At 41.0% G+C, this 10,000-nt stretch overlaps 1 protein-coding gene and 1 non-coding gene across 2 annotated transcripts in view; both read right to left on the bottom strand.

Annotated features, from left to right (window-relative positions):
• Nucleotides 1-10,000, bottom strand: part of LOC126994570 (Krueppel-like factor 12) — a 153,093-nt gene that overhangs the window by 77,357 nt on the left and 65,736 nt on the right. Inside the window, exon 3 of the mRNA XM_050853903.1 lies at nt 8,583-8,620. The gene's annotated coding sequence lies outside the window, so the exon portion shown is untranslated. The remainder of the gene's footprint in view (nt 1-8,582; nt 8,621-10,000) is intronic.
• On the bottom strand, nt 1,757-1,830 carry Trnai-aau (transfer RNA isoleucine (anticodon AAU)). The gene has a single exon. It is a non-coding gene; the product is annotated as a tRNA-Ile (tRNA).

Genomic DNA, 10,000 nt, shown 5'->3' with positions numbered 1-10,000 from the left:
TTTGCAGCTATCTTTTATTCTTTTCTTTCGTTTTTATTATGTTTCTTTGTCTTTCAGCTTTATCAATTTTTTCTTCTAGTTTTTCGTTTTGTTTTGTTTCCTCTCTTCCTTCGTTACATGCAGCAGTGCTTTGAGACAGTGGTGGGTGGGTGGGGCCCGTGGGGGGGGGGAAGGGTTTGTGAAGGGGAAAACATATCGTACCGCACAACTTTGCTTCCTCGCCGCCACAAAAGCTTGCCAAGAGATAACTCACGTCTGGGAGAGAAGAAAAAATCAGGGAAAATAAACAGTATCGGCATTTTTCTCGACATTTCCCGTCAATTCTCGCTTAGTTTGGCATTAGAATATAATAAAATGAAGGTAAAATAAAGCTACGGATGACTTATAATGAGCAATGGATTAAGATAGAGAGCAAGAAAGTAGGAAAAAAAAAGCAAAATAAGATACGCTAGGTTAAGTTAGATTTACGCATAATATAAGCTAAAGACGCAGAAATTAGTGATGTAGCGTTGATGGTGAAGGTGATAGTGGTGATAGTGGTGATGATGGTGGTGGTGGTGGTGGTGGTAATTAAGCCTAACCGAATGGAGGTGAACACTAGGCAGAGTATACCGTGAAGTTGATAAGATAATGTAGCATGATAAAGGCAGGACACGTGGTGATGAAGATGATGATGGTGGTGGTGATGGTGGTGGGTAGGGGCAAAGGAGGAAAGCGAAGGAGGAAAAGAAATGGAAGGAGGATGGTGGTGGTGGTGGTGGTGGGTTAGGGGAAGGGAGGAAAGGGAAGGAGGAAAAGAAATGGAGGGGAGAGGAAGGAGGATGGTGGTAGTGGTGATGGTGGTGGGTAGGGGCAAAGGAGGAAAGCGAAGGAGGAAAAGAAATGGAAGGAGGATGGTGGTGGTGGTGGTGGGTTAGGGGAAGGGAGGAAAGGGAAGGAGGAAAAGAAATGGAGGGGAGAGGAGGGAGGATGGTGGTAGTGGTGATGGTGGTGGTGGTGGTGGTGAGGAAGCAATATCAGGGGAATGGGAGGAAAGGGAAGGAGGAAAATAAAAGGGAGAGGAAGGTAGGATGGTGGTGGTGGAGGTGGAGGAGGAATTGGTGGTGATGAAACTTCCGTATTACCTCAAAATGTGTAACTCTCTCTCTCTCTCTCTCTCTCTCTCTCTCTCTCTCTCTCTCTCTCTCTCTCTCTCTCTCTCTGTTGTAATGATATCTGAGGTTATTTTGTTAAGTAATCAGTTTCGTGCAACGACTAGGAAAGGAAACGGTAATCTCTCTCTCTCTCTCTCTCTCTCTCTCTCTCTCTCTCTCTCTCTCTCTCTCTCTCTCTCTTCATTACGAAAACCACATCATAAGTTCCAGTTAATTAGAGACCTCACATGCTCTATCTCACTTACACACGAGAGAGAGAGAGAGAGAGAGAGAGAGAGAGAGAGAGAGAGAGAGAGAGAGAGAGAGTATATCACCCTTAAAAGAAGAGAAAGAGGAAGACAATGAAGAAGCAGAAGCAGAAGAAGAAGAAGAAGAAGAAGAAGAAGAAGAAGAAGAAGAAGAAGAAGAAGAAGAAGAAGAAGAAGAAGAAAAAAGAAAAAATAACGAGAAGACAAAGTTAAAATAAATTAGGAAAACAACGGAAAAGAAGAATAACATAAAACGAAAGCAAAAAAATAATAAAAGAATAAAATAAATATCTAAATCAAAATATAAAATAACATAATGAGTAAAAAATATAAAATAAAAAAAATTTCCACTCCTGGCCCGTAAGGGGATCGAACCCTCGACATCCGCGTTATTAGCACGGCGCTCTAACCAACTGAGCTAACAGGCCGTGGGCGACGTCTTAATTCTATACTATCTTGAACACTTTTATTTTTGCCTTTTCTTCCTTATCTTTTCTTAACTATTTTCCTTTTTGTCTCTTTTCATCTTACTAACACTAGTCTTCCTTTCTTCTTATTTTTTTTCTTCTTCGATTTTCTTCTTGCCTTGAACCTCTGTATTTTTTGTTCCCTTTCTTTCTCTTATATTTTCAATCTTATTCTTTTTTATCTTTCTTACGCTTTCCTTCCTTCCTTCTTTTTCTTCTTCTTCAACGATTCTCTTCTTGCCATGAATCTTCGTATCTCTTGTTCCCTTTCTTTCTCTTATATTCTTAATCTTATTCTTTTTTTCTCTCTTTTAATCTTTCTTACGCTTTCCTTTCTTCCTTCCTTCTGAGTTCTTCTTCTCCTCCTTCTCTGCCTCTTTCATCTGTTCTTCTTCCTTCTTTCCTTACACTCTCATTATTCTTGATTCTCTTTCGTTCTTTTTTCGTCTCCTACAAGTATTCCATTCCCCTTCCCTCCTCCTCCTCCTCCTCCTCACTCCTCCTTCGTTTTCTTATCTTAATAATACCCATCTTTCTTCTTCTCTTATCCTCCTCCTCCTCCTATTCCTCCTCCTCCTCACTCTCTACCTGTCGATAAAATAAGCAGGTATGACGTTAGTAATGAGAGAGAGAGAGAGAGAGAGAGAGAGAGAGAGAGAGAGAGAGAGAGAGAGAGAGAGAGAGATTATATGGAAGGAGAATATAATGAGTCTAATAAGAGAGGAGGAGGAGGAGGAGGAGTGGGTATCGAAGTACCAGTCGGATGTGAGGGCGATGGAGAGCCGTGGCGCCGTGTGTGTGTGTGTGTGTGTGTGTGTGTGTGTTATCAGTGTCCTAGCGTGGTAACAGACACACAGACAATCACGTGGACACACACACACACACACACACACACACAGGCACATGCATGACCTAACGGTGTCAGACGAGGAGGAGGAGGAGGAGGAAGAGGAGGAAGAGTCATACAAATAATAGGAAGAGTTCAAGAAGAAACAGGAAATTGAGATGAGGAAGGAGATAAATTTAGAAGATCGAAGAGGAAGGGGAAGATGAAGAAGAGGAGGAGGAGGAGGAGGAGGAGGTGGAGCCACATAAACATGAGAAAGAGATAAAGAAGAACGGGTTGATTGAGAGAAGGAGGAGGAGGAAGATAAACTAAGGAGGACAAGGTAAAATAAATAAAAGAGGAGATGGAGGAAGTAAAAAAAACGAAGATGCAGGAGGAGGAGGAGGAGGAGAACATTATTTTAAGTGGAGGTTAAAATATACAAAAAATAAAAAGTAAATATAACTGTTCTCTCTCTCTCTCTCTCTCTCTCTCTCTCTCTCTCTCTCTCTCTCTCTCTCTCTCTCTCTCTCTCTCTAAGTCTTTTAAGTTTCGTCTAATTAAGTTTCTTTTCCATGACGTTTCAATTAAAGTTTCTAAGTGGGGTTTTACGCTGTCTGTCTGTCTATCTATCTATCTATCTATCCATCTATCTATCTATGTCTGTCTGCTTGTCTGTATGTATGTATGTATGTATGTTCAACCATGGCTTCTTTACCTTTACGAGAGGTTAGTATGACCTTGAGCAAATATATATGTGTGTGTGTGTGTGTGTGTGTGTGTGTGTGTGTGTGTGTGTGTGTCGTCTGATTTTTTTTTTTTTTTTTTAGTTTTCTTTCTTCTTTCCTTTACATCCTTTCTATTCTTTCTTTCTTTTACTTTACTACTGCTACTACTACTACCAATAATAATAATAATAATAATAATAATAATAATAATAATAATAATAATAATAATAATACTGTTGTTGCTACTACTACGCCTTACTTTGCTATGGACCGGACTCAGCATTAATCTCTCTCTCTCTCTCTCTCTCTCTCTCTCTCTCTCTCTCTCTCTCTCTCTCTCTCTCTCTCTCTCCAATTTAATGCTTACTCACGTGAAGGGCTCGTGCTTTTGCCTTTGCCTTGGAGAGAGAGAGAGAGAGAGAGAGAGAGAGAGAGAGAGAGAGAGAGAGAGAGGAGGGGGGGAGAATGTGGAGAGGAAGAGGGATGGGAGAGAAGGAAAAGAGATAAAGAAAAAAAGGGAGTGTAGGAAGGAGAGGAAGGAAGGGAGGGAGTGTAGGAAGGAAAGGAGGGAAGGGAGAAAGAGAAAAGTTAATAGAAAGAAAAGGAGAAGGAAAGGATCGAAGAAAGACTGAAAGAGATGAAAAGAATGAGAATGGAAGAAGGAAAGGGAGGAAAGGAAAAGAAAGAGAAGATAACAATGAAGAAGAAGAAGAGGAAGAGGAAGGAGATGACAGGAGGAGGAAAGGCAAGAGGAAAGAAGAGAGAAAGGGAGCAACAGGAAGAGGACAAAAAAGGGGACGAACGAAAAGGAGAGATGAAAAGGAGAGAAAAACAGAAAAAGTAAAGAAATAAAAAAAGGAAGAAAAGGAAGAAAGGAGAGAGGAGACTCGAAGCTCATAACTGGAGTCAAGGTTGTCCATTTGATGTAGCAGTAGTAATAGTAGTAGTAGTAGTAGTAGTAGTAGTAGTAGTAGTAGTAGTAGTAGTAAATAAACACACAAAAAACACTCACCTATATATGATAACAAACAAACAAAATAGACAGAATGAGAAGAGGAGGAGGAGGAGGAGGAGTTGGAGGAAGAGGAAGAGGAGGAGGAGAGAACACCCGAAGATAAAAAGAAGGAAGACGAGGAAGTTCTAAAGTAAAGAAGAAAAAGAAGAGGAAGAAGACGAAGACGAAGAAAACGAAAAAAAAACGAAGTGGAGGAGAAGGAAGATGGGCACTAAGAAAGAAGAGGAGGAATAGGAAGAACAAGAGGAAGAAAAGGAAGAAGAGGAGGGAAGAAGAGAAAGAAGGAAAAGAAGAGGAGGGTGAATACAAAGAAAATAAAACTGAATAAAAAGAGCAAGAAGAGGAGAACGAGGAAAACGAAGAGAATGAGAAAGAACGAGGAAGAAGAGGAGGAGGAGGAGGAGGAGGAGGAGGAGGTATTTTTGGACGTCACGAGATGCTGAGACTTTCCTCCTGTTTTCATTACCTTATTCTGCCCCGCTAAACCCCTCCCCCTCCCCCCCTTTTTCTCTCCCCCACAACCTCCTCCCTCCACTCCCTTTCCCTCCACCCCCTATAGCTATGACATGAAGGTGGTTGAGGAGAGAGAGAGAGAGAGAGAGAGAGAGAGAGAGAGAGAGAGAGAGAGGAGAATGAGGGAGGCAAAACATAAAACTTGAAGAGATGGAGGAATTTAAAAGAGAAGGTGAGGGTTAGGGGAAGTGTTATGGGCAATATTTTTAAACATTTCAGCGCCCAAGCACACAAATTTGACAAGGCTTTCGTAGGAGTTGTGGGCATTTCCAGGGGTAGTTTTATGACCCTGGTGGTAGTCTGACCATTCTTCTGTACCATGAACTTAAAAGAACACTCATGAGAACACGATTGATCTCCATTTTGGGCTTTGGAAATAGTTGATGAAAGAGATGGAAGCGTCTGACAATACCGATCCAAGACTCATTTTGTTTTTTTTATTGATGTTATTGCTGAGGACCGGGGGCGACCTTCAGGTGGGTTATTTTTAGACATTTTCCAGACACGATCAATATCTGGAAGAGACGAGCATAGCAATAATAAATAAATAAATAAAGTGGAATGGGATGTCAGACAGACGAGAGACCGAAGCATATGTTAGAATTGATTGCCTGCATCTGTTAAGTGAGAAGAAGAAGAAGAAGAAGAAGAAGAAGAAGAAGAAGAAGAAAAAGAAGAAATGTTGCCTTATATTTTGATAAAAAAATAAGAAGAGGAGAAAAACAAAACAAAAAGGGAGAAGAAAAAGAAAAAAGAAAGAAGGAAAAGAAGACGTGATAACAGGTTCCTTTTCATATAATTGGAAGAAGAAGAAGAAGAAGAAGAAGAAGAAGAAGAAGACATCCAAGGCATCTTCTTTTCTTTATTCCGTCTTCTTCCTTTCAATTTCCTTCCAACATTCGTATTGACAGTTTGTTGTTGTTGTTGTTGTTGCTGTTGTTGTTGTTGTTGTTGTTGTTGCTGTTGTTGTTGTTGCTGTTGTTGTTATTGTTGTTGTTGTTGTTGTTGCTGTTGTTGTTGTTGTTGTTGTTGCTGAAGGTGGTTGCGTCGGTGTTGCAAAAATATCAGCTAGGAACATCTCTCTCTCTCTCTCTCTCTCTCTCTCTCTCTCTCTCTCTCTCTCTCTCTCTCTCTCTCTCTCTCTCTCTCTCTCTCTCTCTCTCTCTCTCGTCCTTTCCCTCCCTCAATTCTTTACTCCTCCTCCTCCTCCTCCTTATCAACCATTCACATTGTCCCCTCCTCCTCCTCCTCCTCCTCCTCCATCTCCTTGTCTTCGTCATCGTCCTTCTCCTCCTACACCTCATTACTTCGGAGAGAGAGAGAGAGAGAGAGAGAGAGAGAGAGAGAGAGAGAGAGAGAAATTTGCATAACAATCATTAAAAGTGTGAGAAAGTAAATCACTTATGAAAAAAAAAGGACAAAGAAAGTTGAAGAATGAAATAAATGAAAGAAATGGATGATGAAAAAAATTATAGAAGGAAAAGAATAGAAAAGGAGAAAGAAAAAGACACTGATATAAAGGGAAAAAGAAAAAGAAGGAAAAAGAAAAAAGAAAGAAAAAAAAATATTATACCAGACGAGATTAAATAAATAAGAATAAGAAGAATGAGAAAATGTGAAAATAAACAGACTCTCTCCCCCTCCCCCCTTCTCTCTCTCTCTCTCTCTCTCTCTCTCTCTCTCTCTCTCTCTCTCTCTCTCTCTCTCTCTCTCTTTTATTTTAATGTCAAGCTATTTCTAGAGACCCTTGAAACAGGTCGTGTGTGTGTGTGTGTGTGTGTGTGTGTGTGTATTTGTGAGTCACGTCTGTGTTTGCTGCCAAGCGACGAGAAGAAGAAGAAGGAGAAGAAAAAGAAGGAGAAGAGGAGGAGGAGGAGGAGGAGGAGGAGGAAGCGGATTGTAAATAAAGCTGCATGAGAGAGAGAGAGAGAGAGAGAGAGAGAGAGAGAGAGAGAGGGCAATCGATACGAACGCCAAATTTTCTTCCCCCCTCCTCCTCCGCCTCTTGCTCCTCCTCCTTCCCCTCTTCCTCTTCCTCCTTCGCCTCTCTTTTAGGTTGGAGTGCGAAGGAGGAGAAGGAAGAAGGGGAGGAGGAGAAAGAGACGCAAAGAAGAAGGAAGGAGAAGGAGGAAGAGGAAGGGAAAAGGTGAAGGAGAAGGAACGGTGAGAAAGGAGGAGGAGGAGGAGGAGGGGGAAGTGAGGATGGGAAGAGGTAAGAAAATGGATGATAAAAGGAAGGAAAATGGAGGAGGAGGAGGAGGAGAAGGATATGATGTGTTTGATGGGTGAGTGATGTTTACATAACTTCACACCTCACCCATCTCTCTCTCTCTCTCTCTCTCTCTCTCTCTCTCTCTCTCTCTCTCTCTCTCTCTCTCTTCACGTCACAAGCATGCGTAACTTTGCCACACACACACACACACACACACACAGCTGTTCAATTTGTTTCGTCTTTTTTTTAAGACTAATTAATGTTCGTTTGTCGATTTTTTTCTTTATTTACTACTACTACTACTACTACTACTACTACTATCACTACAACTATTACTACTACAACTACTACTACCAATACTACTGCTACTACTACTACTACTACTACTAATAATAATAATAATAATAATAATAATAATAATAATAATAATAATAATAATAATAATAATAATAATAATAATAATAATAATAATAATAATAATAATAATATACTATTATTATTACTATCATTATTGTTATTATTATTATTATTATTATTATTATTATTATTATTATTATTATTATTTTTATTATTATTAATGATCATTGTTATTGTTTTTGTTGTTTTTGTTTTTGGCACGTCTTTATCAACGTTTTCGTAACCTCTCTCTCTCTCTCTCTCTCTCTCTCTCTCTCTCTCTCTCTCTCTCTCTCTCTCTCTCTCTTTTGGCGCCAAGACTAACTACATCAGGTGCCAAACAGTAGTACGAGAGGAGGAGGAGGAAGAGGAAGAGAAGGAGGAGGAGGAGAAGGAGGAGAAGGAGGAAGAGGATTCATTTAGGTTATTCTTCACTCTCGACAGCTTCTTGTGATTGGTTCAACGGCCTAAAGTACTGAAGCAAAGGGATCAAGGAAGAGGAGAGAGTAAAGGAAGAAGATAAAGGAGTAAAGCAATAAAGTAAATGAATGATAATGAGGTAAGGAAAGCAAGACGGAAAAAAAATTACGTATACAAAAGAAGAAGAAAAGGAAGATGAAAAAATAGAAGAATGAAGAGGAGTAGGATGAGGGTGAGGAGGAGGAGAAGGAGGAGAAGGAGGAGATAGAAAAGAAAGAGGAGAAGTTAAACATGAAGAGTAAGGAAAGAGGAAAGAGAATAGAACGTAGAAACTGGAGAAGAAGGAAAGAGGGGAAGGGAAGGGAAGGGAAGGGAAGGGAAGGAAATGGAATGAAAGCGAAGGGAAAGGAAGGGACGGGAAGGGAAGGGAAACAAAAGAAAGGGAAAGGAAGGAAAGGGAAGGGAAGGGGAGGGAAGGAAAGGGAACGGAAAGAAAGGGAAGGGAAATGAAGGAAGGGAAGGGAAGGGAAGGGAAGGGAAGTTAAGGGAAGGGAGGAGAAGGGATTATTATGTCTATTATCAAAAGGAGTCGCTATTACTCACACTTGAAGTCTTCCTTTGACCATCAGGTGTGTGTTTGCCTGGAAAGAAACAATGCAGTCATAAATACGGAGAGCTGAACTTCATGCACGTCAAATTTAATTACTAGTCTAGCATCACTTTTTTGGCCACTCGTCTATACTCATTTTTATACGGGCAGTGATTAGCGGACTTTTTCTTTCTTCTGAATTATATATATACTTTTTTATGCCCTTGAGCTGCTTCCTTTACTGTAAAAAAATAATCACTCGAGCATCACTCCTTATTCAGCCTGCGAATTTGTCAGCCCACCTCGTAAATGAAACACAACCTAATAAATAGAAACACCACGTAAGATCACTAAACAATATCTAACACGCGCGTAAACAGGCCAAGGAAGGAGGAATGGGACACAGGTGAGGAGGAGGAAGAGGAGGAGGAGGAGGTACAAAAAGGTAGACATTCACACCTGTACTGCTTTATTTAACACCTCTACGGGAAAACAACTAGAGCGTGAAAGAGAGAGAGAGAGAGAGAGAGAGAGAGTGAGAAACCCTTGCAAAATCCTACGTGCAGGTCACCATTTAAGTAACACACACACACACACACACACACACAGGAAGGAAGGTAAAAGGGAGGAGAGGAAGGAGGGAAGGAAGGCAAGGCAATAGGAAGGGATGGGGAGAGAGAGGAAGGAATAGGAGAGGAAGGAAAAGGAAGGAAATGAAGGAAAGACAAATAAGTAGGGGAGGAAGGAAGGAAGGAGAGATGGAAGAAAAGGAGAAAGACTGAAGGAAAGGAGAAAGACTGGAAGGAAAGGAGAAAGACTGGAAGGAAGGAAGGAAGGAAGGAAGGAAGGAAGGATAGAAAACTGGAAGGCAGGAACAATTCTGAGATGGTAGGAGGAGGAGAAGGAGGAGGGTACAAAGCAATATGGAAGAGAGGAAGGAAGACTTGATCCTGTTCCGTGACCTAGATCTTCTCCTCCTCCTCCTCCTCCTCCTCCCGGTCTACCTCAAAACGTCGTCGAAAGCGAAACTATTTGCACTTTCAAAAACCGACCAGACAAATATTTAGAAGCTAACCCGAACATCCGTTATTTTGCTCCGGTCTAACAGAAAGTAGTGTTAGCTTAGTTGTCGTGTATGATCTTCCTTCTGTCCATGTAAAATTCCATTGTAGTTTTTTCTATATTTCATGGTATTCTTCCTTTTCATGCCAGCTTCGGGTGGAGGGACTGGTGGGAGGGGAGGAGCCTTCATCTGTGCTGTCCTGTCTCTCTGATTCGTAGATTAGAGTAGATGGTAGCGACAACAAACAGTCTAGTTAGGACCAAGAGGTGTGTTGCTGTTTGCTTTTCCTTTGTACTCTTTTGTACTCCTCCTCACCTCCTCCTCCTCCTCCTTAAATCAGCTTCAAGCCTAGACGCTGAATCATGACCT

Source organism: Eriocheir sinensis, chromosome 7 (assembly GCF_024679095.1).
Source record: "Eriocheir sinensis breed Jianghai 21 chromosome 7, ASM2467909v1, whole genome shotgun sequence".
In the NCBI taxonomy this organism is placed as follows: domain Eukaryota; kingdom Metazoa; phylum Arthropoda; class Malacostraca; order Decapoda; family Varunidae; genus Eriocheir; species Eriocheir sinensis.
Note: the sequence above shows the minus strand (reverse complement) of the source record. Positions and strands in the feature narration are given on the sequence as shown.